Source organism: Zeugodacus cucurbitae, chromosome 4, assembly GCF_028554725.1.
Source record: "Zeugodacus cucurbitae isolate PBARC_wt_2022May chromosome 4, idZeuCucr1.2, whole genome shotgun sequence".
Lineage (NCBI taxonomy): Eukaryota > Metazoa > Arthropoda > Insecta > Diptera > Tephritidae > Zeugodacus > Zeugodacus cucurbitae.
The window spans coordinates 18,747,932-18,755,033 of record NC_071669.1 but is presented as its reverse complement, the minus strand read 5'-3'; positions in this window follow the sequence as shown (position 1 = coordinate 18,755,033).

Sequence of the window (7,102 nt, the reverse complement as noted above, 5' to 3'; positions counted from 1 at the left end):
TAGACTTCCGACTTTACATATCCACACAGGAAAGAGTCTAACGGTATGATATCATACTTCTTGGTGGCCTATTGATCGGCCCAAAACGTGAAATTATTTGCTCACTGAAGTGTTCTCTTAATAAATCCATTGATTGATGCGATGTGTGAAATCAAATGTCGCCGGAGTCACAAGCTTCAATTTCAGGCATCAAATAGTCGGTTATCATGGCGTGATAAAGATCGGTTACGTTCTCACCGGCATCATTTTTGAAGAATTATGGACCGATGATTCTAGCGGCAATTTTGTTTGTTTACATACACATTGAGTCAGAAATCGGACGGATCGCTGAACAGAATTTGACTCGAAAACATCGGATCTGCTTGGAACTTTTCAAGAGCCCATAGAACGAAGCGACGTCGCTTGGGAAGGTCGAGCGGCTTCGGTTCTTGCACAAGCTGTATTTTGTATACTTTCACTTTAAGGTCTCGACGTAAAATGCGCCAAGTCGTTCCATACGTCAGTCCGAGTTACTGCGACGGCTGGGAATCGACTTTCCACGGTCTTCGTGGACACCCTCAGCTACGTCTGCTATATTTTCTTCGGTACGTGCTGGACGAAAGATACCGAGAGCTGAAGAGGGAAGCGAGACGCATTTGCAGACAAAAAAAGAAAGAGGCCGAAATGCGTGAGTATGAAGAGCTTGACAAGCTGGACGACAGGGGTAATGCTCGAAAATTTTACGAAAAGATCCGGCGACTAACTGAAGGTTTCAAGACCGGAGCACACTCCTGTAGGACCACCAGAGGTGATCTAGTTATTGATGACCAGAGTATACTGAGTTTGTGGAGGGAACACTTCTCCAGCCTGCTGAATGGCAGTGAAAGTACAACAACAGGAGATGGCGAACCCGATTCCCCAATCGACGACGATGGTGCAGACGTTCCATTGCCCGACCGTGAAGTAATACGAATAGCAATTACCCGCTTGAAGAACAATAAGGCGGCGGGGGCCGATGGATTACCGGCCGAGCTATTCAAATACGGCGGCGAAGAGCTGATAAGGTGCTTGCATCAGCTTCTTTGTAGAATATGGTCGGAAGAAAGCGTGCCTGACGATTGGAATCTCAGTGTACTCTGCCCAGTACACAAAAAGGGAGACCCCACAATTTGCGCCAATTACCGTGGGATAAGCCTCCTCAACATCGCGTATAAGGTTCTGTCGAGCGTATTGTGTGAAAGACTAAAGCCCACCGTCAACAAACTGATTGGACCTTATCAGTGTGGCTTTAGACCTGGAAAATCAACAACCGACCAGATATTCACCATGCGCCAAATCTGGGAAAAGACCCGTGAAAATAGGATCGACACACATCACCTTTTTGTCGATTTTAAAGCTGCTTTCGACAGCACGAAAAGGAGTTGCCTTTATGCCGCGATGTCTGAACTTGGTATCCCCGCAAAACTAATACGGCTGTGTAAGCTGACGTTGAGCAACACCAAAAGCTCCGTCAGGATCGGGAAGGACCTCACTATCGTGCGACTTCTTTAACTTGATGCTGGAAAAAATTATAAGAGCTGCAGAACTAAATAGAGAAGGTACAATCTTCTACAAGAGTGTACAGCTACTGGTGTACGCCGATGATAACGATATCATTGGAAACAACACCCGCGCCGTTAGTTCTGCTTTTTCCAGACTGGATAAGGAAGCGAAGCGTATGGGTCTGGTGGTGAACGAGGACAAAACGAAATATCTCCTGTCATCAAACAAACAGTCAGCGCATTCGCGTCTTGGCTTCCACGTCACTGTTGACAGTCATAACTTTGAAGTTGTAGATAATTTCGTCTACCTGGGAACCAGCATTAACAGCAATAACAATGCCAGCCTGAAAATCCAACGCAGAATCACTCTTGCCAACAGGTGCTACTATGGACTAAGTAGGCAATTGAAAAGTAAAGTCCTCTCTCGACGAACAAAAACCAAACTCTACAAGTCCCTCATCATTCCCGTCCTACTTTACGGTGTAGAAGCGTGGAGTTTTCGAGAGAAAGGTTTTGCGGAAGATTTATGGTCCCTTAAACATTGGCAACGGCGAATACCGCAGACGATGGAACGATGAGCTGTATGTGTTATTCGACGACGCTGGCTAGGTCATGTTGTTCGAATGGATGAAAGTGCTCCAGCTCTGAAAGTATTCGATGCAGTACCCGCCGGAGGAAGACGAGGAAGAGGGAGACCTCCACTCCGATGGAAGGACCAGGTGGAGAGGGACCTGGCTTCGCTTGGTATAACCAATTGGCGCCAAACTGCCAGAAGGAGGATTACATGGCGCGCTGTTTTGGACTCGGCTATAACCGCGTAAGCGGTGTCTACGCCAGTCAAGAAGAAGAAGACGTGCTGGACGTGGCTAATTCGATCGAATATTATCCAATAATGAATGCTGGGTCTCAAGATAGGTGATGGTGTTGCGAATAGTACGCTCAGTAAGCCGAGAAAGTGAATTTTCGTAATAAAGTTGAACAGTTCACACCCTATAATAGAAAAATTTTATAAAATTGATTCAAACTGTCTTCATTGACGGTTGACGAATGAGTTGTCATACCTCTTGTCATAATTGAGAAAATTGTATGCCAAGTTATTCCAACCCTAGGAGCACCAAAGGGGTTCCTGCATCGTTTCGTGAAATATGGATCCACTGGTACACACCAGAGATCAAGGAACAGTCGACGTCATCCGGAAAAAACTATAGCCACAGACTTTTAACTATATAATATCTAACTATTGTATCATAAAGTATAATAAAGTCAACTATAAGTTCGCAAATCCTTATACTAGGTATTGTATATGGGGTCAAGGAAATGTATTGAACATGTTTTAAGATTTTAACACCAGGCCACATTATTATCAGCAAAAGATACCCTCTTAATAATAGTAATAATAATAATAAATAGTAAATTAATAATAAAATACATAGTCAAGTGTTGTTAATTTAAAATTTCCAAGAAAAATAATTTCTTACATAACCTGCACCAGTCTTATCGCGCGTTAATATATGTACATAAGTCATATATGTATGTATGTATAATGTATGTATATAAATATATTTTAGTGAAAGATGAAGTCTCCATCAGTTTGACAATATCATTTGGACAGTTGACTACAATTATTTTTATACTGTCAGTTTATAGTGTTTTATAAAGAAAAATGCGGTTATGTCTCTTAAATATATCCTTCCTGTGGCTATGCTGTTATGGAGATCGCAGTGCGATGGGAGAAGATAAAATTAATGTTTTCTTGGGTGTACACATAGTATAGTATTTAAAGCACACATGTTGTCCCTAATAATGGACTTAATGTTGAAGAATCTACATTTACAATAATTAAAAAATCTTGCAATCCCCGATATTTCTTGAACACCAAGTGATATACAGTACGCAAGATCCAACGAGGGACAAGAGAATAGCCTTTGGTATGCGGAGATTAGGAGAGCGATTAAGAGTTTGTATTAAATATAACATACTATACATTAAAATATCTCTTGTGACAACCTATATGAGCGATATAAAGTCAGCAATAATTAGAAGTGGCAGCACCAATTTTTGATACAAATATAAAATATAAGAGTTTATGAATTAATCTCAACATAATTTAGTACAAGCCAGTTCCAGAAGTCTTATGTCACATTTAAATGACTGAAAATCGTTTTCATCCCAAAATGTGGAGATTTTTCACAATAATGTTAAGTGGTGCCATTTCTAGAAATTATTTTATTGCACATAATCTTTGTTTATTGTTTAAATGTTATATTACTTTCTATTTAAGATCAAATAAACGATACCTCAGACCCACCAAAGATAATGAATATGGATAAGTAGAGCGAAACCAAAGTGATTATTAACCAAAATCGGTCCAATACAATATTTAAACCGAACGAATTAATTTTCGAAGAGCTTTTCGAAACATCAACATTATCGAATTGGACTTACGATAAGTTTATACATTCAAATGCCATTAGTGATCAGTCTGGGGATTTTACAGCGTTGTCTGATGATAATCAAAATGTTTCTAATGGGTCACCGTTTATAACACCAACAATATCGGCGAATACATCTCGTGTTGGCTTTGAAGTCTCTGGGTAAGATTTATTTTAAGGTAGTCCAATTTATTGATAAAAATTATGAATAATTTCACTCCTTTTCTTATATGATGGCTGGTAGCTTTGTTTAAAGTAAATGTAAAATAATTAATATAATACTTCTCTATAGATGTAGAATACCTGCTTGCTATGAAGACAATGGTCATACTTGAAAATATGCAAAAAGTAAAGAAATGGCACTTGGATATCCCCCACCTGCAAACTCGGCGAGAATCAGAATAAATGGGATATTCAGTTTCAAATATGGACAGATTGAAATCATTGCAACACGGCCTAACGGTGATTGGCTATTCCCCCGTAAGTAAAAAAATGCTAAAATATTTAGAATGTGAATTACGTTCTTCATTATATACAGATATTATGCTTATGCCCGACAAACTCAATTGTACTATGCGCAAGCAACTCCGTATAGCTTTTGCCACGTCAGTAGATCTTGAAAATAACAATTTATTCGGCGGCCCTGTAATATTACAAGCACGAGAGAATAAGCAAGCCATAAGACACGGAAAACACGAAAAAAATCATTATTTCACTCTTAATAGCGACATGGGCACCAACCGCAATTTCGACGTAGCTGGTTTTCACAACTTCACCATGGTATGGAACTCAATACGGCTATGTGACGAACGAAGGAGACTATGCGGAACCTTCAAGTGCTTGGAACGAGACTATTTTTTTTATTTATTTCTATACATTTATTCGTCTGTACTATCATATCGTTTAGGGCGTTGGAGCTGGAGGAAATCTTGAATTTGAGGATGCGATCTCCAAACCATGACAAAATGGAATGACTTCCGCTAAGTTTTCAAGGTTGTTGCGCGCGCAATATTTATAGAAAGACATGCATTGATAAAAAAAGAGAAAGAACGTGCAGCATGTTGTGGGGTCTGTGGGCAACTATGGTTGTGCAATCCGTACGAGTGTATGCAATATTATTTTATGATATTGAAAGAAACTATGATTATCTATTTTGCGCAAAAACAACTTTTGATAGATGTTTTAAATTATTTGACAAAGTGTTCTACATAGTGGAGTGGTGTTATACAGGAGTGCATTTGTATGTGAATAACGTGCTGTCATCGAGAATCGAGAAATGATAAAGGGAAATGTTCGTTTTATTTAAATCTGCTCGGTTTGGTTGTTTTGCAATATTTATGAATCGCCTCGAAGTGTTTGAGGCGTCATTCGACAAAATTGACGAAGTTCAATAAAATTTAAAAAAATTTTCACCAGTAAAACAAAGTTTTTATTTTCAATCTTCCAATTAATTTTTGTATGATAAAGCATTGGCCAATATGAATCTGTACGCACAGTAGGGACCGCTGCGCCATTATTTTTCATATTCTCTGAAAAAGAATCAGTTGAACTGAGTACATCTATTGATATATTTATAACTCAAGTAGGGCTAAACCGATTTGGCTTAAATTTGGTTTGGATGGAGCTTAGGGCCGGTGGCAGGATATAGAATAATTTTTATTCCACTAGATTTTGAATTTAACCGGTTTTAATAGAGAATTGAAATGGGAACATTGATATATATCAATAGAAATTAAATTTATTATTTCCTGGATGGTCCTTTGGGAACATGGAAAACATTCCTCATGTCATTAGTGTTAGCCACTGTTCGTGCGAGGTCTAACATTGCGGTAGCAGTTGCCTTCATCAACATCAAAATTACTGTTAATTTTTGAAGCTGTTTAAGAACCAACATGTAATAATACAACACTCCGCAATGGCCAAAGTTTTATCAGCATCGAAAATCATGAGAGTTGTATTGCTGAACGATATATTTGTGGAACATTTCTCTGTGAAATTTCCGACTCTTGGTAATGGTCAAGTACTTGTCGAATAATCGAGGGGATTTCTAATTTCTATATCTTTATCTCATCGAAAAATGAATGCATCAACAAATTATTCCCAACCACATAAATAACACTGTACAACACTCGGCTGGGTATTTGGAGCAAACTAATTTTGAGAGTGATTGAGTCGTAAGTAAAACATGTAAGGAAGGCTAAGTTCGAGTGTAACCAAACATTTTATACTCTCGCAAGTTATTTCTTTATTGTTGTTATAATAACACATGGGGTAATTCCTTGACCGATTTCAAATATTTTTGTCATCAAGTTACATTATATCCATTGCTAAGTTATCTCACATATTAACCGATATATGTAAGCTTGAAAATCCGTATATTAGATACTAGCAGACCCGGTCACATGTTGTTATGGCTAAGGTATACATTAAATTAAGTTGGTCCAATCTTGGCTTCGGCGACGATATTGATTACTCGAGGTCGATTTATGTTACGCAGCATGATGACAACTCACACTACTTTTAATTGCAAAGTGAATGGTGATAGTACAGGCAATTTTACATATTTTGGGATAATTGACTACGAAATCCTGGTTTGTAGCTGTGTCAACTCTCTTGAACCGAAATTCCAAATTGTCGCATTAAGATCATCGATATCTTTTTTTTTTACCACCAATATAGGTCATTCAATCAGTCATTTATGGTTATCATATTGAGGTTTCATGTCAGGAAAACTTCTCTTTCGAGTCAATGAAGTGACAGAAATCTGTTGGAAATGCTATTAATCCATCGAGATGTCAACTGCCAACTGCTTCTACAATCGCAATTTGATATTGTTGCAAAAACACTCATATGTTAGTTGTTAATTGGCGATTCTCTATGTGTCGCCACAAATTAAATAATTTTAGGCTTGCGATTATCCCGTCAGTAACAGTTGATCCAGGAATAACTGGAAGAGTCTGGCGTAAATCACCTGTTAACAGAATCCTGGCTCCACCAAAAACGTTTATCGACAATCAATATCTTTTAAAGTCCTGTGCAGTACCCCCAGCGACTTCTTGAATATTTGGACAATCTTCGTTATAGCGCTAGTTTTGTCGATTTTGCCGACTGATGTTTCGTACATTTGCAATTTAGGAGTAATTTCAATGC